The 25284-nt window shown below is 46.1% G+C and overlaps 2 protein-coding genes across 5 annotated transcripts in view; one reads left to right on the forward strand and one right to left on the reverse strand.

Moving 5' to 3' along the window:
- Positions 1–25284, forward strand: part of THOP1 (thimet oligopeptidase 1) — a 330628-nt gene that overhangs the window by 262364 nt on the left and 42980 nt on the right. The window lies entirely within an intron of this gene.
- GNG7 (G protein subunit gamma 7) overlaps positions 1–25284 on the reverse strand; it is a 65414-nt gene that overhangs the window by 32273 nt on the left and 7857 nt on the right. For 2 of the 4 annotated variants that reach the window (XM_061474823.1, XM_061474822.1), the window contains exons 2-3: positions 18248–18311; positions 11040–11118 (exon numbers count right to left, since the gene is read on the reverse strand). The gene's annotated coding sequence lies outside the window, so the exon portion shown is untranslated. Of the gene's footprint in view, positions 1–11039; positions 11119–18247; positions 18312–22239; positions 22262–25284 lie in introns of those variants that run through there. The other 2 variants (XM_061474825.1, XM_061474827.1) reach the window with 2 other exon arrangements.

A 25284-nucleotide genomic window follows, 5' to 3' on the forward strand; every position in this document is an offset into this window, starting at 1 on the left:
CTATTCAGACCCAAGACCCAGATACCACGAGCTTAGGGCTCCACGTCAGGGCAGCAAGAGCAATACACAACCACAGTAAAAAAGGTATTTCTCAGGCCCTTCCTGGAACTCCCTCAAACTGAACTGCCTGTTGATTTAGGCAGGCACCAATCCAGGCAGTGCTGGCGCTGAACCAAGCTTCAGCAGCAGTTGCAGTTCTGAATACTGTTTTTCCTCTCTCTCTCTGCTTGGAACCACGTAAATAGCATTTCTGTTTGCCATTAATCTGTCCACGCTTGCAATTCCCAGAGTTACCACTGCTGGGAACAGACTTGGGTGTCTTCAGATGCCCAGGGCTTCCCTGCCACATGGACCTGCAAACAGCCCTCCAGTGCAGAGAACAGCAGTGGTGGGACTGGCAGGACAACCAGCAAGGCAGAGGCATGGTGGTTATGGTTATACATGCCACTATGGTGGGGAACACAGAGGAAACTGCAAGAGAAATCAGGAGCAAGATGCCACTGGCTGGATGTGGATAAACCTTCCACAAACCCAACTCTGTGACACAGGTTTGTAAGCTAATGACTGTGAAGAAATTCCACAGGCTTTTCTGGGAAGCCTCTGCAAACCAGAGATGCTTAGTGATAGGAACTTCACATGGGATTTCAGCCAGAGGACCAAAGGAATCTATTTACCACTCATATTCTGTAGTGGGTACAGAAGTCACTGAAAGCATTAAGAAATATTGTTCTAACTCACACTTATGCTTTACTGACCACTTTCATTGCCAGGTGAAGTATTAAGGCGAAGCACACTCAGAACAATGGCATCTATACCTCTATTAATTTCAGTGTAATATTAAGAAGGAGCAATGGTATGAAGGAGCCAAATTACTGTTCTCTGAACATCTGAGACTGGAGAAAGCCCTGACAGCAACAGAAAAGAAAGGGGTGAGGGCTGATGGAAACCATTAGCTGCACATCACCTACAACCCACATTGATCCTGCTGTTTGTTCGAGGGAGGGAAAAAGAAAGCAGTTGGATATTACAGGAGAGAAATCAAAGTGCAGAAATGCAGCTGTTGAAGTGCAAGTTTCAAACCTATGAAAAGGATGCGGGAACAGCCTCCAGGCAAAAGCTGTTGAAAGAAACAGGGTGTTTAGACTAAGGTGCAGGGCCACTGTGTACCGGGAAGGAAACCCACGACTACCACCAGGCTCCATCACAACCAAGCAGGTTAAATTCAGCTTCGATTAAGCAAAACTGACAGCCGAGGAACTGCATTCTGGGACAGTTTCATACAGACTGTTACAGCATATTCCCAGGCATCCTAAAGACAAGCAGGATTTGGCCTTTGAAGCAGAGGCTCCAGAGGTGGGATGGTTGCCACCACGGGCCAGCCAGGCACTGCCCACAAGCAGGTTTCTGGGTGCTCCGGCCACACGGGCTAGTGACACATGAGAAGCATTAGTAAGACAACTGAGTACTGCTTGAGTCACCCAAGCACAGGAAACTCACCGGAGATCACATCTTCTCCCCCACCCATCGTGGGAAGGGAAAGGGAGATGTCAAAGAGGGCCAAGGCAGACAGACGACCTCCCAGGCTGGGTAACTGTGCAAGATGATTCACACAGCCCCAGCCGTGTGAACGGCCTGGGAGCACATCACTGCTCTTCCCCATCCTATAGTAAATACTGGCCCAAAGCCATCTTATTTCTCTCAGGGAGACTCCCAGCGTTGTTTTGGCACAAAGACAACAGAGCAGCAGTTCCCATTCTCCAACCCGACTCGAGCTCTGAGCTCACCTCCCCTCCTGATGCCTTGCAGGGTCCTTAAGGGACCACGACTCCCCTTTTTGCCCAAGCTTTCCAAAACCAACTGCACTTAAACTGAACTTGTTGGGCCTGTGAACCCTATTTCCAGCCATTCTTTCCCAGTAATGCATTTCCCAGGTGTGCTGCTCAAATGGCAACCAGCAAGAAACATGCTCTTGCTGTGAAATCCAGCACATGACTGTGGGAAAGGAGAGGTTATTTCCCCAAAGCTACTGAAAACAAGAGGCGTTAACTCATTTGAAGGACATCCGTACCAAGACAGACAGACCAAAGGAAGCATCAGATCTAAGAGCAATGGGAAGGCAAGAGATACCACCAGCAAAAATAAATACACTTTGTGTATCCCCACGTGATGCATGCAGCTACTCCTCCACTACCTCAAGTATTTCACATCCCTTCAAGCTATAATGCAGATTTTGGGTGTTAACTGCACTCTCACACCCTTATGCTTATTCAAGCTAACCGTGGGAGATGAGGCTAAATAGCCCTTATTGTTGTCTTGGACATACCTCTGAACCTGAACCCCTGCCTAAGTTCTCCCTTCTCCTTTTCCACTATTCAGCAGCTTTTCTCAAAGCTGGGAAAAGCGGGTGCAATTAACAGCAGTAATGGACTGGGTGCTCCCAGGGTGCACCCTCTTCATCCTTCTGGCCTCCCACAGGTCTGGGACCATCCCCATTGAAAGGCCGTAAACATCACTTCAGGGTAGCCAAAAACTCATGGCCCTTTACAAAGGCCCCCAGCTCCCAAGGCATGAACTACCTGTGTAAGTGAGGGACTACAGCACATCAAGGTGAGCCTGAGCAGCAAAGCAGACAGGTACACAAACAGGCTGCTCTCAGTGAAGCCATGCAGCGTGACATGGCTGGAGGGCAGCCAGGAGCAGAGAAGCCAGGAATGTATTTGGAGACCTACACTGCTGATAAGTTTGCTGCAAAGAATGTTTTAGGGGCAAGTCGTGATTGTGACAGAGATACCAAAGGGCTCTTTGGTACTGGTCTATAAAGCAAATCTGTTCTGCTGAACCTAGGCATCTAGATAAGCTCTGAGTTTTTGAGGCAAAGATGTTTCATGTGAAGTCTCTTCTAGTCCCTCCTCTGTATAGAGAGTTCATGGAAAGCTGACAAAGGATGCGCTCAGATTGCCAGATTTTAGCATGATACAAATTTAACACCGAAGGCGTTGAGAGGTACAAGGAAAGGGAAAAAACCTGATGAAAAACACTAAACCAGGTTACAAACAATCCCACATCTCAACACCAATCACAACATCTTTAGTCTCTTAGGAAACCTGAACAAGAGAGAGAACCCCAACATTGCTCAGATCTTTTTCTGACATATTAAACTGGGATTATTTTGGTGATACTAAAATATATTTTATGTTCTAATACAAATATTATATTGCCGCAATCTCAAATTCTCCCTTGCCCATCTGCACACTGCTGATTGTGTCCGATTAAACCCACAGGGGAGTTCTGCACATGCTGCAGAAGTCCTAAGTCCTATCCTGTTTCAAATGCAATTTGACTTTGAGCAGTTGCTGTTGCATTTAAAGTGTTTCCTTAACACACGAGCACTAGAGAAGGAGTACAGATTCCCTTGTCAGCTTGACTCGTGACAGCAGCAACCCCAAGAAGGAAGCAGAGCAGACTGGGTTTGTCCAGCTGCCCTCCAAGATTCCAGAGTTCCCAGCACACTTGCTGAGCACAGGGTGCCCCGGGGAACAGTCACATCTAGCTCTGCAGCAGCACATGATATGGTTAGGAAGGGGGTCCTCTAAGCCACTCTCACCCTCTGTTTCAGAGCTACACGGTGTGCAGCGAGAGCCTTGAAACCAAACCAGTCCTGCAGACTAGCCCAGGTTCCTACATCAGCTCTGCCACAGCCTGGCCTTGGGAAAACAACTGATCTGTTCCCTGCAAGGCCACCGTAAATCTTCACAGAGCCCTTAAGACAGACAGAAAACAGCATTTGTCACACAGGAGATGCTGGTAAAGGTGTAAATGTGCTTGCACAACAACCAGCAGCTAACCAAAAGAAACCCTTTGCACAATGCAGAAGTTAACTATTAGTCCTCTATGGATCACCTGGTGCAAAAAGTACTGAGATCATTTCAAACCATTAAAACCCCCACCAAATATTCTGTAAGATGCATCTATTGGTAGTAGGGAGCTAACAAAAACCCTGAAGGTTTGAATTATAGCTTATCTCCAAAGTTCACAACAAAGTGTTTGTGGACTGAGAAACCCTTTTTGCTGAACACAAGGGTTTACTACAAAAGATGAACAGCTTGCACCCTACTCTGACATGCAGCCATGCTATAGAAGCCCCAGGTCCAGCATCAGAGTCCTCTCCCCCTCCAAACAAGAATAGGGGCAGCTCCTTCAGCTGCAGACAAATCAAACCCTGGAAGCTCCAAAGCCAAAGTTCTGCCTTCTGAGCTAATCTGCTCTGCTTTCAAAAGGAATCAGGCCTCTTAGGGACAGCCCCAAAATACTTCCTATTATTCCTTGTGTCAAAGCATGACAAGTTTTGGTGATCCCTTATAGAACGGAGCTTCCCACAGCATGCGTCACCAAAGCTAACCCTACCATCATCAAGAGTAGGTCAGGATGAAGGTGCTCATCCTAGCAAATATTTTGTGCCAGTTAGCCCACTGAAACCAATGACAAGTGGCACCAAGTGCTGTTCAACACACTAAGGAATCACTTCCTTTGCTTCAGGAGCTGGCTGCACGAAGATTAAAATTAGCAGGAAGTGCCTTTCCCAACTGTTCTGCAGAGCTACCCCTCTCCTCATCTCCGGTTCCAAAGTCAGGCACAAGAATCCATCTATTGTGGATCTTCAGCCACCTCCATGCTCTGCATCGATCACAGTGCACTGGGTGTGACTCTGGCAGAAGCAGAGTCTTCACTGCAACAAGGAAAGGAAAAGGAGAGAAATGGACCTGCTGGCAGAGCTTTGCAGCTGTAGCAATACTTTATAAGGAAATCTCTTGGACAAAACTGCCTGTCCTCATGGTACCGAGGCTTTCTTGTGTTCTCTTGCAGATGCTTTACAAGTCCTTCATAGCAGGTATCTTGTAGAGAACCAAAACTGTCCCCAAACTGGGGACTATCCATAGAAACACCAAAACAGATTTGAGATCTGCTGTGGAAATAAAGCATCCCTTTGGTTTAGAGCTACTAAAGCCCAGACCAAAAGATGCAAAGATGAGTCCCAGGAGATTCAGGCTTAAGAAGCTTGGAGTACAGATGATATAATACAGTTTAATCAGCCTTTGTCCAGCCTTTGGCTACGAACAGTCAGAGACCTGCTAGTTGGCTTCCAAATGCTGAGAATCAATTACATATAATCAGACTATGGCAATATTCAAATGGGAGGCTTCCGAGGAAAGTTGTTCTTCATTTGTTTGTACTGTTTCTTCCAGAGCAATGATTTACTGTAACTGTAGCTGGCACAGTGGCCTTGTCCTCATGGTTACACAGAAAGTCTATTACTTAGGTCTAGACTTCAAAAAGATGAAGAATTCCAACACCACTGTCTTAGCTCAACTCCAGCTCAGGCTGGAGGCACTGAGGTCAGAATTACATCAAAGCCATGGAGGCATAGGATGCATTGTGTATGTTTTGGGGCTGGTTTGGATTTTTTCTCCCCAGACAAAGATACAGCTGCCAGCAACAAATCAAGCTGAGGAAAGCAATAGGTAAGAAGCAGCGATGCTGTTCGGAACCTGAAGCATAGCACCCAAACTAATTGTTGACTCATTTGGCTCTTCCTAGACACTTTTGCACACACATTTTCCCCTGTGGCACTGGACGGTGGGGAGCAAATGACAATAAAACTGAGTCACCCTAGGCTGAGTTCTAAGGAAGGAACAGCTCATGCATGAGCTCCTATGTACACAGAGCAGAGAAGGAGAAACCCAAAGCAGAGATTTCTCCAGTCCAAGCTGCCACCAAAACTTAAACACCAAAAAGGCAGCTTTCCTCTCAGATTTTTAACTGAAATAGCTCAGTGTCTATTAAGCAAACTGCAACTGCCTTTAACAAATGGCATTTGGGGATTCCAGATTAATTCCAGTGAACGACAGCAACAAGCGACTGAAATTTGCCAAATACCCATTTTATTTTAGTAAGTATGAACAAGATATTAAAATGCCAGAGGGTGGGGGCTGTATGCACAGCTATTAAAGGTGTCTGGCAGCTTAAGTGATCTGGAGACAGTTCTAGGAGTCAAAACTGAAACAAGCACTAAGCAAATGAGCTGGTGCAGAGGAGCAGAGGAATGCTGGCCTCAGGGCTGAGGAATGCAAGCCTGTCCAGACAGCGAGAGCAGCTGTACGTGCACCCTGCACTAGGATGGGAAACTGGCTGGAAGGAGGTAAAAAGTTAGTGCTGTTTAGTCACTTTTATATAAGTCTATACTTAGAAAAACCAGCTAAACACGTAACCTGTTTAATGACAATATACCTGTGCAGCTCTGTTCTGCAATCGGAAGGCATAAATTCAATGAGATTCACAGAATAGGTTAAGGGCTTTCACACTAGAAAGTCAGAAATCAATTCTAGAAACAACTGGCAGTTGGATTATTCACTTAAATACCCTGCACCTTCTCAGCCTAATTTCCCAGTCGGGCAGATCCTTTCCCCATGTTGACAGAGGAGGACCTGTGCTTCCAGTTAAGCCCACAACCAGAGCTTCCCATCTCACCAGGAAAGGTTTCGTTTAAAACCCACAGCAAGCATCATTGCACACCAACAGAAAAGTGCTTAGGCAGCTCTAACCTTCAAAAGGATCACAAGCCAGACAAACCCTGCTGACCTGCACCATACCATCTCCTTTAACAGTGACGGGTAATGCCTTGCACGTCTGTCAGCATCTCACACACCAAAACAAGAGTCAGGTTTGCTCGGTCCTTTGTGACTAACTCTGTCAGCTCCCCGGCCAGCAGACAACAGCATCAAGCACCTCTAGGTTGTACACAACACTGTCAAACAATGAAACCTCAGCTCTGCAGCTGGAAGCAACATAGAATGGTTGGGGTTGGAAAGAACCTTAAGATCACCCAGTTCCAAACCCCTGCCATGAGCAGGGACACCTTCCACTGGAGCAGCTTGCTCCAAGCCCCTGTGTCCAACCTGGCCTTGAACACTGCCAGGGATGGAGCATTCACCACTTCTCTGGGCACCCTGTGCCAGCACCTCAGCCCCCTCACAGTAAAGAACTAACTGTATCTAACCTGAACTTCCCCTGTTTCAGTTTACACCCATCACCCCTTGTCCTATCACTACAGTCCCAGATGAAGAGTCCCTCTCCAGCATCCTCGTAGGCCCCCTTCATATACTGGAAGGCTGCTATGAGGTCACCACACAGCCAACTTCTCCAAGCTGACCCCTAAGAATACATGCCCCTTTACTTCGAGTTTCAGTGTTTCAAAGGCTGATTTTGTTATCCTGGCTGTTTGCCCTGGCAAAGGCAGGACAGAGCAGCGGCTTGCCCGAACTTCAGGGCAAGCTTCCTCCCCAGATCTCCAATGCTCCTCAGCCAGGGCTCTTCCAAAAAGCCTCGACTGCTATCTCAGGCCAAGGAACAGGGGAATAGGAAACCAGGCTCTGCTTACTGCTACGTGTTGTGAGGAAAGCCCATGGGGGCTGTCGCTGCTGAAGGTTAACTCCATGCCCAGGTGGAGCATGTGGGAGGGCAGGAAGGACAAAAAGCAGAGCCAGTAAGAACTGACTCAGCAATGCTCACCCCCTCTCATTATCTCACAGCTTAAAGCAGAAATGTTAAAACACACTTTCAAAATGAGCTGGTTTATATAATGCTGCTGGAAGCAGACAGACATTTTAACTCATGCAAGTAACCAAGAGCACAGATGCACTGGGAAGCTGCAGATGATCGGATCATGAGTCAGTAATTGCAGGCTGCAATTACTTAACATGCAGGGCACATTTCAGGGCTTAATGCAGGAGGAGGCTGAAGGACAGCCAGCCTTTCCATGCAGGAAGGGATGGGATTACAGCCCACACGAGAGGAAGAGAGAGTCCCACCCAGCACTGCAAAGGGCAAAGTCTTACTCCTGGCTGTCAACATGAGCCCGAGCATCCAAACACCACTGTTTTGCAGACACCACAGGGCAGAGTGTGTTATTTCCCCTGAAAATAGCTAAAAAAATAAACCCTCTAACCCTTCTATTCCCAGGGATGCACACTTACAGCACTCAGACACCAAAAAATGCCTGTTGAAGCTACGTTTTATGTAGTAACACCCATGGAGATGCTTGTATGAATAGTGCTGCAGTGACAGGAGCAAGCCACTGGCCGTTAAGTTTTTCCTGTGAAAAACATTAGTTCTTTATGCAGCCTGCCTCCTGCCACGGTTCCACATCTGGACAGAGGGCAAAAAAACACTCAGTGTGCACCCATTAGCCATCTCCAGGGGAAAAATGCATCACGCAGAGAGGGCTGAAAGCTGCCCAAAAGCCTGGCCACAAGTTTTTGTATGAAACAGCACCTTATTTAGACAATTTGAAGTATGTTACAGAGGGACACTATGGCTGGGAATTTGCATAATGGGCGTCTACATCTTGCTTACCTAACAGGAGAAGAATCCTGTCTGTCAGTAAGTCTAGACTGTGGTGGTGAATCCAGGGGACCAAGGAATCTCCAGGCCAGAAATAACACCCAGTACAGGGCAAGGTGCTGCCATCTGCCGACACCCCGGGCATTCTGTAGGCACCTCCGGGTTGGGACTGCCCTGCAGTGCTCAGAGCAGCAGGAAAAATCATCTTCCTCCTTGCAAAGGCTAAGCTGCCTCTTGCAAGCGCTCCAGTGCCTCGCTCCACTGTGCTGGCTGGACTGCACTGTTAGCTGGAGCTGCGATTAAAGCGATGGTTGCATGACAGTCTCCTTTATTCAAATGTACAGACGTTATTTAATATTAAAGGCCACAGCATAACAAAGAGAGTTTTCCAGTTTAAAATACTCCACCGGCTTAAGCGGCTTAAGAGAGACCTCTGCAGTTCAGAGCAGCTCAATGCAGGCAGTTAATCCAGGTAAGGTTTTCCCCACTCAAAGGAACTGTGGTTTAGACGATTTCATACCCAAAAGGCATATTTAGCCACCAAAAGCCTCCCTGTGACACACAGAACCCACTGGCTTTGGACTCACACAGATCTTAACTCTCTGGAGTTGCTGCAGCAACTTCTGCTGCAGAACAGCAACCGTTTGTCTTCCTGCCCCAAAGCAGCATCAGCCTGACCCAGATCAGATCTTCCCTTCAGATGCCCAGTGTGGATATCAAACACTTCCTGAAAATGGGGAGGACTGAAACATGCACTCAGCCTCCTGCCCCATCAGTTCCAATGGGTACACTAATAGAAGCAAGCAACACTGCTTCTCCTCTTTGAAATACAGCACCCTTGATCTAAAGATAATCCATCCCTAGGACGACAGAACTACAGGAGCAAGTTACTCTATTCTCAGCTATGGGCTTGTCATAAGTTCCTTTACCTTGCTGGTGTTTCACACATGGGACAGGAAATACAGGATTTCACAAAAGGACTACTGCTGCACAAAGGCACTTCTGAAGCTCCATGGAAAGCACTCATGTCAAGTATTACACTATGAAGATGGAGGCAACCAGAGGAAGGGGACACCAGTATTCACATACCACAGTCCATCTTTTACTGCGAAATCTTCAGCTATTGATTGTTCCAAGCAGCAACAATTCCTTTAAGGACTACTAAAACAACTTCTGAGTATTTTATAGAAGCAGCTGCACTTAAAAAGCCAGCATCTGGTGACCAGCAGGACAATGATGGACAAATGGGATGTGGTTAGACCCAACCGCATCGCATCACGTGTGGTGCCACAGAACACCATCTGCATGGCAACATGAGATTCAAGCCCCCTGAAGGAAAACCATATGTGAAGACAAGGTTGGGAGTAAAACTGCAAAGTTTGGAAAAGGGAGCAGTGGAAACATGCTGGTGAAATGGTGAAAGGGAAGGAACATGGTGCAGATCAAATGCCACGCTTAACCTCACTGTCATTTCCCTTCAAGAACACCAAAGCCTACCCATTCCCTGTGGCCCATCTCCTTACACAGTGAGGTCAATGAAGCTTACTAGGAGGTGAACTCCACCTCCAGCCATCATTGCAGTTTAAATCAAACTGCAATATTGTGTTTGGGGGCACGCAGGGAAAATATCAACAAAATGGAAAAAATAAGTTTAAAACTTTCAGAAAGGTGCTACTGATTTTGCCTGCACTCAGAGATCATACAAAGCTCATGGACAATTTAAACCAGCACAACTAATGCTTAACTTATTTCTTCTATAGAAAAGTCATGAGGCTTTAATCACCACGCTGCTTCATTAACTGGAGATTACTAATGACAGGCTTTGTTAGTCAGCACTACCAGACAATGCTTTAGTGTTGATTGTTTGTATGGGGAACATTGGAACAAATCATTTCATTTTCATGGAATACAAGGTTATTTGCAAGAGCTGTCCTCAGCAGAATGGACAAAAATCATTATGGGTGTTCAGAAAAGCAACAGCTTCAGTGGGATGTATGTGAAGGCAAAGACAAGAGGTCACAAAGCACAGGACAAGTGAGGCACACACCTTGAATCATGTGTTGCATCTCTTGCCTCTACCCTTGACCATTGTGCTTAGAGGGCAGGGAGAAGACAAGTCATTTGGAGCAGTTAATATTCCAGCACAGAGCAAAACCACTGCTATATGGAATGAAGAAGCCATCATTTGTAGCATCTTCTGTTCGTGTGCTACAGGTAAGTGCTTACCAGCAAAGGCTAGGTGAAAAAGGAACCCGAACTTCATCATCCAGCTACAGCAGTTGAAGCCCACAGCTTCCCTTGTCTCCCAGCAAGAACAAAGGCTCCCACGAACACCTCATGCCTTCTGACTCAGAGGGACATGTAGTCTTTGGAATCTATACATCTTCTTCCCTAATTAACGAGGTGGATTACTGTTACATGACGCTGCTCCATATGGGTAGTGAGGAATCACCACCCTTTGTCTCAGACCAGCAGGAGCATGAAGAGTCAAATCAGAAGAGCACCTCCAAATCACAACCACCACAGTGGTACCATTTGCTGTACCATCTTCCACTGTAGCAGGTAAAACTTCATCATCAGAGGAAGGCAAATGAATAATGAAATGATACCACAGGTTGCAAAAGGTTAATGCTCTTGCTCACCTCCTTACTGCAGTGAAGCAGTTCCAGCTACTGCCTCGCAGGGCGTGCTTGCTGCTGGGGATCCCAGTTATAATTCCTCCTGGCAAGAAAAAAGAGAATTCAGGAGATCCACCACTGATACACCAAACAGACAGTTCATTATTAATGAAGTTATAATTTGGAATAACATCTCTCAGCCTGTCCCCAGAGCAGAGCTGCTCCAGCCCTCAGAGCATCTTTGTGGCCTCTTCTGGATCCACTCCAACAGGTCCACATCCTTCTTATGTGTGGGACCCGAGATGTTGAGCTTCAGTCCCCCATGGGTGAGAGGGGGAGTTGTTTGCACATTTTGGGGCAGGGGAATGCTGTAGAGCAGTGGTTTAGCAAAGAAAGAAGTAGCGTCCTCTGGCTAAACACAAACCAGCAAGTTTTGGCTTTGAGAAACACCACAAGATACACAAGTAAGCTGGCCTTAGGAAAGCATTAAAAACAGCCTGAGAGAAACCAGCTCGTGTTGGCTTTCCCCCATGTCGAGATGCTGTTCTGCTACACCACGTTACCCAGCTCCGTGGGACATCCTCCTTCCTGCTTACCAGTAAGCCGTTGCTCAACCCTCCTCTGGTCAGCCCAATTTACCACACTGAAGTCAAAGCTGTTGTAAGCGAGTGCTAGGGTTTAATTCCAAGAATCCATGTGAGCTGAAATCTAAGCCTGCTTGTGTTCTGCCCTCACTGCCTGGACACAAACAATCTGGTTGGGTTTTTTTTTCCAAGGAGCAAAACCCACGTCATTTACTCTCCACTGGGGTTGAGGCCGTGGCTGCCCCTGCCCCTTTCACCTCCATCCCCTGCAGATTTCAGTAAATCAAAGGGTGAGGAACAGCCAAAACCAAGAATTTGAAAATATTCCTTTTTCTTTTTTTTAAATAGCAATTCCCACAAACACAACATTCCAAACGAGAGTGTCAAATGCCGGCTATCCGCATAAACATGAAGGCCAGAGCAAGAGAATCACAGAAAGGACCTTAAGATCATTTAGTTCCAACAACTTTAAGGATGAACACAATCCCATCTTTGGCTTTCAGCAGAAACAAGCCTTTTGTTTATAGGCTTGCAGAATCTGACCCCAGGGGCTGGTCTGTTCTTGCTCAAAGAGGGAAAACAAGCTTGACCTCAGCGTGCTGGAATAAACTCTGCCCCCTCTTTCCTTCTACGTTTCTCCCAGCACAAAGGTAAAGAACATGATATTCAGCAGTGTGACCGAGCAGAGCGTGACTGCACAGCCTCCAGTTTACTGACATCAAAACCAAGCCCGTTAGAGCCAAGGAGGTAACCTGACTGGACACACTCCTGCTGCCATTCATCAGGCACTTCCCAGCTGGCAAAAGGTCCTCAGTAAGTCAACTTGCTCCCCTGTATGGTAGAATCATAGAATAGTTAGGGTAGGAAAGGACCTTAAGATCATCCAGTTCCAACCCCCTGCCATGGGCAGGGACACCTCACACTAAGCCAGGGCACCCAAGGCTCTGTCCAACCTGGCCTTGAACACTGCCAGGGATGGAGCATTCACAACCTCCCTGGGCAACCCATTCCAGTGCCTCACCACCCTGACAGCGAAGAACTTCCTCCTCATATCCAATTTAAACTTCCCCTGTTTAAGTTTGAACCTATCACCCCTTGTCCTATCACTACAGTCCCTAATGAAGGGTCCCTCCTCAGCATCCCTACAGCCCCCCTTCAGATACTGGAAGGCTGCTATGAGGTCTATAAGGTCTATGTTAAGTACAGCATTCACTTACCTAGCACAAACCTCTCCCTGCATGGACAGCCATGCTCACAGCAGACACCCCCCTATCTCCCATTTGAACCATTTCCTACACAGTTGAGAAGCAGGCTGCAGTTCCTCCAGGAGGATACTGCACACCAGCACTTGCTGGCAACAGAGAACCTGAGTCATCATTCAAGACGTGGCTTGAATGGAGTGGCATGAATGGAGTGGCTCTACCATTCTCATTAGAAACACGGAAATAGTCATGGAAATCTGTCACAACAACAGGTTTTGGGGGAAAAAGCAACCCAACTTCATCACAGTTGGACATGCATGACCTGTGCCCTACTGACAGTGTGGGCCAGAACCCCCTTCTCAAGCCTGCTCTGCCAACATGCAGGCGGCTGGCAACGCAAGTACCAGCATTTTAAGAGATATCTTGAAGAGGGAGTGGGCAGCGAGGGGAATTCCTTTCCAAACTAACTGGAAGCAGCAACAGTTGGTTATGCAAAGCATCTCCCAGGGCCGGAGCCTGCAGCTGCCAACATTCCCTCAAAGTCAGGGCAAGGCTCGAAGGAAACCAGATCACCCATTCCAGCCCACCAGAAAAACTGCAGTGCCAGGAACAATATGGGAAGCAGTGTCTATGGAATTCTTTCCAGCAGGATCTTCCAGCTCACCAGCAGGAAAAACTTGCTATACTTCCCTTGGACAGTCCAAGATCTGGCAGATCATGGAGCAGGCAGCAACCAGCGCTATCAACTATTCCAACTGTGATTAATGAAAAGGTTAGAGAGAGCTTAGAAAGACAAGATTCAAAGACTCATCCTCCTGCAGCGAATGACTGATGATCCCTAGCAGTGTTGAAGCTAGGCTGGACAGGGCTTGGAGCAAGCTGCTCTAGTGGAAGGTGTCCCTGCCCATGGCAGGGGGTTGGATCTGGATGAGCTTTAAGGTCCCTTCCAACCCAAACCATTGTATGATCCTATTGTGCTACTAGTCTTTATGATTTTTAATGAATGCTTCAATATGTGAAAAAGTGTGAAAGTCAGAGGTGCTGCATTCATACAGTGAACAAGCCACCGACCCTACTACCTTTGCAAAGGAAGGCTGACACGCAATGCTCCTGACAAACTCACTTGGGGTTTCAAAAACACAGCCTGTCAGCATGCTATTTGTGCAGAAGAGCCTCGAGATTCCCATTCCAGACGGGAGTTCTGCTCTGCTAAGAGCCTGCTGCAGGAAACTCAGCAGTGGGGCTGATACAGAACTCTAGCCACTCTAACCCAGGGGATGCTGTGAACTCATTCAGCACCATTAGGGAATGCAGAACAGCTCATGGAAACAATCTGTAAGCCAGCAAAAGACTCCTTTTAAGATGCCTAATGGACCCCTAATCTGTTCCATGTCGTACCACAGGCCTGAATGAAAGCATTACTGCCTGACAGATAACAAACTACCACTGAGATGCATCAGCACGAGACTGTGATTCAGAGCAGTGCTGCAATGCTGAGATAATGACCTGCTGGACAGCATGGCACATCTCACTGCAGGCAAGTAGGTGCAGGTCCGCACCAGGAGTTCAGGTTCCCCAGTGCTGTCATGTAGTGAAGTTAAAGGGAGAGAAAGGCATTACTAAAGGTGAAGTTGCTCAGATCTTACTCAGAATGAAGTTACCTTAATGGGATAACCAACTCCACTGCTTAGTTTAACTCTGCTGCTTAGTACTCCAGTAATAGGCAAAAGATCTTGGCCCAGAAGTAGACTTTGTCATGTCTCTAAAAATACGTACCTATAAATAGTAAATCAATGTCAAACAATTGTATCTGGACAACCAATGCAAAATATTCCTGGTAAAGGGGAGCTTGTGAAGTTTAACTTTCTGTCATTATTCCCTCCAAGGGATGAGCAGGTTCTTCTTTCCTTGCCCACAGAGCTCCTGCTGTTTTCCAGCACACAGCTCAGAGAGTTTTTGCTAAGGAACAGCTACCACAGCCAGCGCACATTTGCTTTTAGAGGCAAATCACTAGTTGTGAAGTTGCTAGGAAGTTCTGGCACCTTGCTCTGGAATACTTTTTAAGTCCTAAAAAGGGAAGAGTTGGAGGAGAGGCAAGCAGGAACAGCCTTCCCCACGTCCTGCAGTGCTTCACACCTCAAGGGATCTCTGCTTCAAGCTCAAAAGCCGCAGAAGCGATTTGACAGGACCCATGAGACTACACTTGTCACTTTAAAGTCCCTCCAAAGGCAAAGCCTGACCAGCAGCTGCTCCTGTGAAGCTCAGCTCCTTTGGGGTCTCAGAGCAGAGCAATGGGAAGCATTGCTAGGATGCCTGCAAGCATCCCAAGCAGCTCAGCACCCCACACAGCTTCATGCACAGGCATCTGTGCACGAGTGGGCTCCCACGTGGGAAGGTGCAACTCAAGACCACACAGCCCCGTACAAACAAGTAATTCATAACTGAAATGACTCTGAAAATGCCTTAAATGCTCACTGATCTAAGGAAAAGGAGCACAGAGCAGCTCAGCGTGGTGCTCGAGCACCGGATTTACCTACCCTGCCACTCTGCAGCGAGATGGGGTATTGAGAAGGGCAGTTACTACAGTCTTGCATTCCTACTCAGGCTTTGGTTTTCCCCTGAGGAAACAGTTGAAAATAAACCTTGCAGACAGGAGCATTCCATTTGCAAGAGTTCATTCTTTAAAGAACCAGGACAAACTCAATTCCTCAGTAAATAGCTGGGGTTATGACTCTGCTTTGCACTATATCGCTAAACACTTCCAAGGTTTCAGAGCAATATACTCAGGACAGCAGTCCATGGAAATAACTGACTTATTTCAGCAGTAACTGGGCTATATTTAAAAACTTTACTTATGGGATGCCAGTTTCCTGAAGCTGTTTGGAAAATTCAATTTTCAAATGTACAAACAGTAATGGAACAAGAATGTGCTGTAGCAACAGCCTTCTTTTGCTAGGACATCCATTAGATAGGTTTCTGGACTTTGCAACTTGGTTTCATCCCCAAAAGATCACCTTTTCCTCCTTTTAGAGGACAGTTTAAGAATAGTAACAAAAAAATTCTGCATGTCTGCAGAAAAAAAAAAACACATGTTTATAGGGAAAGTTTCTTTCTGTAAAAAAAGAAATCTTCCAGTTTTAGCAAATGCCTCCAGCTCTTCTAACCAGATCAAATCAGTGACAATACACCTCTTTCCTCTAGGGATGCTTAGATTTACCATGAGTAGATTAGCTCAATGCCTCTGCCAGGCAAAAAAAGCAGTAAGAGTTCTTTTCTGTCACTGACAACCTCCTAAAAATTGGAGGCATTTTAAAATGTACACCAACTGAACAACTGCTTGAAACAGGAAGAGGAGGTGAAAGCGTATCCAGCTGAAGCAGCAAGGGAGAATTCATTACCCTGTAAATACCAAAGCGAAACACAGATGGGATGCTGTGGGTTATCATTCTTCGAGTGCCATTATAAAAGTGCACAGGCATTTGCTTTTAAATATTGTGACAAGCAGCCGAATGGCACAAACTATAGCTGTGTTCATTGACAATTCAGGAACTGTGCCAGTAAAACAAATACTAAACATCTACAGGCTGCTAACTTCAAATCCAGGCTAGCAATACAGCACCCCCCCAGAGAGGGAATCCTACCCCTTTCCTACCAGATGGGCAAATTTCACCTCATTCTGCCATTACAGAAAGTGAGAAGAAGAAAAAACTGTGTCAAGGAAGGATTTAGAAGCAAGGTTAATAATTTTCCATGTGGTTGCTCCTCCTGGGATACCTTTTTCTCTCAAAGCAACTTTTGAGGTTATTTCAATGTGCTTTCCTGTTATACAAAGCACCCTGTCTTCCAAGGACTATCAAGCAACTTTGTACTGTCAATTAGTCAGAAAAATGAACTCCTTAATAAACTCTGGGAAATGGGATGTTCTTGATGTGTCACTGATTACTAGGCCAGGGCAGCATCGTTTCTGCAAGATATAAGTCAGCAATAAAGGTGCCTTCCCCTAACTTTGTGAACTGGGCAACAATTGCCAGCATTAAAAACCGCTTCCTAACTAAGAGATAGGTGCTGTGAGAGTCCTGACCAGCAGCAGAGAACTGAGTTATTCACCACGCAGAGCTGAATGAAATGAAAGGGTTCACCAATGGGTCCTGAAAACAGAAGGCAAACAGCAGTGACAACTCATTCACAGGCCCTGCTGCAGGAACAGCTTAGACAGGAAAAAGAACCCACTGGGCTGGGGAGAGATGCATGCTTCCATACTTCAATAAATATCTGCCTCTTTAGTGAGCAAAGATTTGCTTTGGAGATGGAGACTGGCATAAGCATTTCCTGTTTGATGCCCTGAGGCAAAATCTTAGCATGTAACAGCCTCTGTTGGTTTTCCTTTTGTTGCTGGTTTTTTTCTCCCCTATTCCTTATGTTTTAAATTATGCCTTCAGTTGACTGTGACTCACAGCAAAGCTCTGCGCTGATCCCACGAACATCCTTCCCCCTCTTGGAGGAGACACCAAGTGCAAAAAGTAGAGCAGAATGACGCAACTGGGACAGACAGGGGACACTTCTGTTCAGAAAGTGAGGCAAGAGGAAGCACTGCCGTATCCCTGCCACAGCTCTAGGGAAAGGGCCAACAGTCACATGATGATGTACAGCCCCTAATGCATTTGCTGACAAGTCTGCCAGTCAATTACTCATTTCATACGGTTTTAAGGACTTGTGTTCTCTCAGCATTCTTGAGACTCAGGCTGTTGCTCAGATGACAGCGGAAGCAGCACATGCCTGGCAGCTGATGCTGTGGGGTCCAGCTCCAAGGACACACTGCCCCCTCTTGGCGACGCCAAAGCCAACCCCATAGAAGGGCACTGAAGATCAACATGCTCCTGGCATCTCTAAAACACCTTTCTGCCCAAGAGGCAAGTCAGACGCAACAAGCAACTCTGGTAACGCTCCCCTGCCTGATACAGCGCTTTGAGGAAGGACGTGTAAATGCCTTTTGGAAGAGCTGCTCTTAAGGTAGGTCAGTTTTGACTAATAACCTTGTAGGTACCTTTATATCATCCTATCAAAACTTTAGTCTTTTCACCTGGAACTGTATAGCAGATAATGCATGGCACAACTGTGTGTAGCCTGGAGACTACTGTAACATCTGAAGAGCAGTAAAAATGTGATATGGTAACACAACATAATTTAGGAAAACCATTTCAGCTCGTAGGCAACAGCTACACGTTAGCTTTCTGTGTGACCCTGGGGCAATTTTAGACATTTTACACCCTATCTTGGTCAAACTGTCTCTAAGTGGACTCTGAGCATGCTGCTACCACATCCACACGGCTCACCTCATAAGATATCCCTGGTTTGGGAAGTCAAGGATACAATGATAGGGACAATTAACTGTGAGAGAGGAGCAATGATTTGGATGCCTTTATGGAGTACTGCTGCATAAACATACCTGGTCAGAGAGTGTTCACACCACCTTCTTCAGCACAAAGGCAGATGAAAAGAGGACAGCTCTCCTAAAAAAGGAAATGGAGAGTTTTCAGCAATTAAAACATTCCTGCAGGGAATGCCCACTACTCTGAACTTCACACCTTTTAGGGTTTATGAAGGCAGACACCATAGCCATATGGCTACAGAGACCCTTTTTACCCTGACAGACACTGGTGTTATTTTTGCCCTGATGAAACCAGGCTGGATTTGGCTGTTACAGAACTATTTCAAGTCACCAAGTACGAGGGACATGTCCCATGGATTCAGTGATCAGCAGCTGATGGCTGGCCAAGCTTTAAGGCTGACTCTGGCCACAGAGGCAGAGCACCTATGTGCACTCTGTGCAATTTCAGATCCGAGTCTGAAGATGGCTCCATCAGCACAAGAGATGCCATCCACTTATGCCTCCCTATAACCAGAGAAAAGTATCATTAGGCACACAAAGAATGAAGAAATAATCAGAATGCTTAGTCAGCCATCAATCACATGGTATTTGTCATAGGCTGACAACAATGCTGCTGAGAAGGCATGGAAGCAGTCACATATGTGCATTATATATTTCTAAAGATGTAAGACTGCGATATAGAACCTACAACAAAAGAAACCAGAGAAAAATAGCCTGAGCAACTCATGGGAGTCAAAGAGAAAAAGAATGACAAAGATTTAACTAAAGCAAGGGAAGAGGAAGGCAGATCTGCAGCATTTCATTTTTTTGTTCCTCCTCACAATGATCAAATTAAAAAGCCCACACACCTGAAGTAAGGAAAGTTACAGGGGAGATAGAAATACAGTCATTCAGAACCACTGTTTAGCTTCAGAAAACTGCTGCATTATCTTCCTTTGTCAAGCGACAGATAATGAAATCAGCAAAAGAAAATGAAGACTTCGGACCCATCATGCAAAAACCAGAAGGAAACCAAGGATTTCTTAGGTATGGCTTTACCAATCTGGACCTAAGGAGCTCTGGCCCTGCAAATACCACCCAGCAAGGCATAAGTGATGATGAAAGGACACACAAGTGACTGTGCCAAGATCCCAGTGCTTTCTCCCATGTCCTCATTGCAGCTACAGCCATAATGCTACCCTCACACACTCAGCCCAACAAGTATAAGACATCAACATAAGACAACATAAAAACCAGAACTTGGCATAGGCATGTGCCCAGCACCCAGTTACAGAGCTGTGATTTACTAATAAACCTTTCTTCAGGAACCTTCCTCATGTTTCATTTATACCTCTGAAAACACCTCAGATAAAACCCTGGCTCCACCAACACCAGGCAAGATTTGTCATTGACTTAAGGATAAATATCCCAGTTGCATTTCTGTTTCCACTGCATGATGTCTGAAGCTCCAAACATGACTTTAGCATTTAATTCATGGTGACAGGCAGTCAACCTCAGCATTGCCAACACCCAGCCAACAGAGAGCTACAGAAATCCCTCTAAGACTCGACCCTCTCTAGCTATTAGAAGAGAAACACCCATTAAACGCGCTGGTGTGAATTAGAAGAAAGCACACAGGGAGTAGAGAATATGGACATTATTATTTTAGGTAAAGCTTGGGTTTCCTTAAAGTTATGATAAAAACAATCAGGTAACTACAGCTGGTGCTGCGAGGGCCACAGGGCAGTAAAAGGGCTGCTGCTGGTGCCCAGCCTGTTTTCATAGCAACAGCACCAAAACAGATGCTGCGAGCTCTGCGAGGACAAGTAGCTGCATAGTTTGTTCCTAGAGGGAACTGTTTAATGTCTAATCATTAACAGTAAAAACCACCCTAGATAAAAGTCAGCTAGCGACAGACTAACGCAATGATGCATTTCATGTCAGCAGAGTCATTACAGTCACCAGGAAGCACAGGATGTCTGCTTGTTCCTGTTATGGCTCTACTGCGTTTCCCTGCAGAAGGGACAGCTTTGCAGGAAACAACAGAAATTAGAATTAGAAGTAATAATCTATTTGTTCTTTAAACCTCTCTCAGCCAAACAGCGAGAGCATCTGCTGCAGTGTGCTGAAGGCAGAAGATCAGACATGCTCGTATGCATCAGGGCACTTTGAGCTGCTGCTGCCATTAAAGATGAGAAGCAGCAGCAGCAGTGCTGGGAGGTTGCTTGCCAGAAATACTGCAGAGTTACGTGGTCTGAAAAGTGCAAACCTCAAATGTGTCAAGCCCATTACTTGCCTGGTAAGGCTGTGAGGGCAAACCAAGCCCAACTTGCACCTGTAGGACCCTATTCTGGGATAAAGCAGCAGGTGTGGGAGTCCCCTAAGAGCCTGAGCTGGAAACAGAGGTGCATTAACCATCAACTGCCTGTGCAGCACATTGACCCCATGGAAGAGAAGCTACATATCCCATGTTACACACCAGGATGGGAATGGGCAGGCACTAAGCACAGTGACAGCAAGTGCAGCAGCACCTATCTCCTACCTGCAGCCTGAGAGCATCGTCAGCTGTGATAGCTCTGACGTGGGTGTCACACAAACACGGGCACTGCTATCAGGTTGGATGTAAGGGAGAGGTTCTTTACTGTGAGGGTGCTGAGGCAATGGCACAGGGTGCCCAGGGAAGTTGTGAATGCTCCATCCCTGGCAGTGTTCAAGGCCAGGCTGGACAGAGCCTTGGGAGACATGGTTTAATGTGAGGTGTCCCTGCCCATGGCAGGGGGTTGGAACTGGATGATCTTCAGGTCCTTTCCAACCCAAACCATTCTATGATTTTATCAGACAGCACGGACAACATCAAGTCCTGTCACCCTTCCATGAAATTTGCTGGATCAAGACACCCGCTCAGACTCACTCCAGCCCAGCCCATGAGGCATCAGTACCTACCACATAGAGGAACCCAGAGGCATTTATTCTCTTCTGAATCAACCCCACTCCCTTGACTAAATCCCAGAGATGACTGCTGAGAGCAAAACCCCTCAGGGGCCCTCCCTCCACACACCTCTGCCCAGGAGGGATGTGCACCTAAGCCCCATCCCCACAAAACCTCCGAAGCTGTGGCTGCAAGCAAGCACAGGGGAGGCTGCTGCAGCTGGAGCCTGGTAACAGCACAAGGGAAAGAGAACTAAGCCAGACCCTTTGAAGTCGATATAAATTGTTTTTTCTTCACTACCAGATGTATGTAAGACTCCATGGATGAGCACGGAGAAAGCCTGCATCAGAAGTGCTATCTGCAGCATCCTCACTAAACCCTTCCTATTGAGTACCTTTATCACTCAAAAGAACACTGAACCCAAAACCTGTTCAAATAGGGCTGATGTTCAAAGATGGGTTCTAAACAAGTGTAAAAAAAGAGCCCAAAACGCTATGAAAAAGGCAGCAGCACATCAGCAAATCTGTCTTCACTTCCCGAAGACAAAACCTTGCTCTGCCCATCCCACAATAACCCCAGGCCCTGGGGTGCTCTGTGCCAGAAGATGCCTCCAGCAGGAACATCCTCCATCTCCTGCTGGCCACGCAGGGCTCGCTGTCGTTCCATGAACACAAGGACAAAGCCCACGTGGCACAGCACAGCACAGCACAACCCCTGCCCAGCTGAGCGAAGCAGAGAACAACAAACCCCAACGCTTTCAACATGCAGCTGCACACTCTGAAGTACTGAATTACTTAGGGTTACCAGACAGCAGCACCAACCCAAATGTACATTCACTGGGTTCTAACAGAGCCTGTCACCGTTTGTTCTTCATCACTGACCCCTGTATTTATGTATAAACTATTCACATAACATAAGGCAGAGCTGTGCTTGAAAGCATCACAGAAATAGGCCTTTTTTCAAACAATGTATTTAAATAGGGGTACCCAAATCACATTTCTTCAGTATCTTTTATCAAAAGCTCTCAAAAGCTTCTTAAGCAACTACAGTTTGCTTCCCTGCTAATGTGGTGTTGAAAAGAAAAAGCTCAACTGCTTCATTATAATCATGTTGATGGTCCTATAAATCTGCAATCAGAGACCTGGGAAGCTCTCAAAGCCTGTTGTCCCCAAGACAGAGCATCACTACTGCTCTTCCTCTGCACCCATGAGGAACATCACCCCCTTCACCAACAGTCACAATGCAAAGCCAAAACCATACAGATCTATAGCGTCCCTATGAGCCTGCTGAGTGTGTCACAAAGCAAATGGTTGCCCAGCCACTGGGATAAATGAAAATCATCTGATGAACCTGCATCCCCCACAATGGACCAAAACTGAAGCTCCTTCCACCGCCAAAACATCGAGTGTGGCTCATGTCATACTGAAGATGACAGCAGGAATCCACAGCATCCCAAGAGCCAGGCTGACTTGGGGCAACGCCATTTCGACCCTCCTCTTAGCATCGATGTGAAGTAGCACAGTTGTCCTCACTCAGACCAGCTAATGAAGTCTGAACTGCATGAACAAATAGTTCATGCATGAATAGGAAGGTCCTTTCCAACCCTAACTATTCTATGATTCTATGAACAAACCTCATAAGGTCTGAACAGCAACCACGACTGGAGAAAACTGAGGCAGCCTTCAAATGCTGGAGAAAGCCCACCCCAATGAGATCTGGTTCAGTGTCACATCAGCCAGGAAAGCAAACTAATAATATTTATAGAAATGGAGTTAAATCTTATAGAAATGTGGTCATGCAAGCAAATTCACGGAGAGGCACTTGCCAGCTCTGGGTGCAAGGGTGGAAGAGGTCACAGATTGATGAGCTCTCACTTACAAATCTGTCCTTTTCCAGCACATTTATACAGCTTGCAAAACCTTGTAAAGAGCACTTGGCAACAAGCCTGCCAGCAAACTCTGTTAGACTGTAGGAAATGAGCAGGAACGCATGCAGGCATGAGGGACAAGTATTAGATCATGTAATAGGCTCACCCGCTCCTTAACCTTCTACTCCAACAACTACTTCCACAACAACCTTTTAAATTGGAATTAATGACAACATTCTCCTGGAAGGAAGGTACAAAAAGCAAGAGCACTGTCAACTTGCACCATCTTTTAGTTTTCTTAGACAAAATTAAACACTGATAGTGAAAATGGCCTTTTACTTCAATAATTTCACTCAAATTTCATCTAAAGGCCCCAAGATAAAGCGTTTACTGTGTGAAATTAAAGAGTTTTCAGAATTCTACAATTTATTAATGCCCAGTGCTTCCAGCACCTGCAAGAGGAGCTACTCCAGGTCAGCTGCAGCCTGCTAGCAAGCTGAAGAACATTAAGCAAAGAAATACAGAAGCTGTGGACAAAAGCCTCTCAAATACTCTTACAAGATTAAGTGAAAAGAGTCCAAGACCGCTCCTCTTCCCACTCAGCCATTACATTTCATTTTTAATCAGCATAAAAGCTACAGGTTAAGCCAGCAGGTCCCTCATTGAGATTGAAGGAATGGGAATTTACAAGCCAACAAGAGAAAGGTGGAGAGAAACCCAGAGCCAACATAGAGCCCCTTTTGCAGTAATTAAAAAATCCTGCATTTGATTAAGTTTTACCTTGTATGCATGAAAAATTCAAACAGCATTTGGACAACTGCTTAAAAGAAGCCAGCCACGTAACTCTTGACGGTCCAAACCCGATCCAGAGGCACTAGCACTTGGGTTAGCTGGATACAATCAGTCCCTGCAGGAATTTGAACCTGTAATTACAGCATAGCACAGCAGTGTGCACGTGGGGATATAAAGGAGAAAGGCTTTATTTATGCAAGGGACAAGAGTTTCAGGGATTACATGATTAAATCAAGGAGCAATGGTTCAATGCAGAAAGCCAGCAGATTCAGGAAGCTCTTAAAACAGCTGCAGCAGAGACTCCGGCTTCTCAAACTACAGGAAAAATGAGGGAGCAGCACACTTTTTAAGCAGGGTGGTTTGCCTGCAGACAGATTGTATTTCCCTTACAACATACCAGCGTGCACAGTTACTAGCCAAACAACCTCTCCCAGCTGTTATTTACTGAAGAGAGTAGGAAGTGGTTACTCTCTCGAGCTACAGCTAAACCACAGCAACTCCTTAATTCTCCTCGTCTTCATGCAGTACAAAGGGAGCGCAGTAACAGTGCACCAAAGAGATGCACACAATACATCTCCTCTGGTAGTTGACAACCCTCTTCTATTTTGGGGATGCTCATCTGCAGGTGGAATGGGATTTATGTTCCCACGACTGACAACACAACTCACTCGACTCCGCTCCATCCTGGCTTATGGCAGCTGCTGCTATTTTGAGCACTATGCCTCTCCAGTGCTGCTGAACAAGATTATTCCAAAGGTGAGAACTATTTCCAGATAACACAAGAACAGTATTTTCCACACTTTAAAAGTATTAAAATAAAATAATCATGGCTGTTTAAGAAGCTTTGCAAGAGATTGAAGAACCTTCTCCAGTAAAGACAGGGTCTACCTGCATTAATAGGCTTTCTTATACATAACCTATGCAGCTGCTGAGACTATTAAAGTCACTGCCCTGCTGGACTGGGTAAAATAAGTCTTACCTGGGCTATCACAAAGATATTATTCACTAGCAAGTAGGAAAGCATCTGTTCCCTCTACCCTGACAAGACCCTTGCCTTCTGACAAACAGATTGACAATATAGTCCTCCAGAAGTCACAGCTACAGGCACTCTGTGCTGGAATTGCCCCTAGAAATACCCATAAACCAAAAGAAACAGGAAAATGAGATGCAACATTGAGTCAATATCATACGTACTCCTAACAGAAATGTTAGGTCTAGAGCATATAGATTTGGTTTTCACATACACGCACCACAAACACTTTTCACGAGCACACACCAAAAGAGCAGGCTCTTCTTAAAGTACTTCAGGAATTTAAGAGTTAACTGCACTCTAGAAACTGTCAGCCTAAATCCCCGGAAAGAAGAGCTGAGGGTGGGATAATAAGGCAAAGAATGTTACCCATCTAATTAGCAATCAGAGGAGACGAATTCTGTGATCAGTCAGAAGCACTGACTTCTTTAAGCTTAATATTGACCCACGAGAGCACTGCAGTTCAGCTAGAGAGGTTTGTGGTCGCTCACCCCAAG

The sequence above is a fragment of the Pezoporus flaviventris genome, unplaced genomic scaffold, assembly GCF_033815535.1.
Source record: "Pezoporus flaviventris isolate CSIRO_AGI_PZ_B2104156 unplaced genomic scaffold, CSIRO_AGI_Pfla_v1 ptg000080l, whole genome shotgun sequence".
Taxonomy (NCBI): Eukaryota; Metazoa; Chordata; class Aves; order Psittaciformes; family Psittacidae; genus Pezoporus; species Pezoporus flaviventris.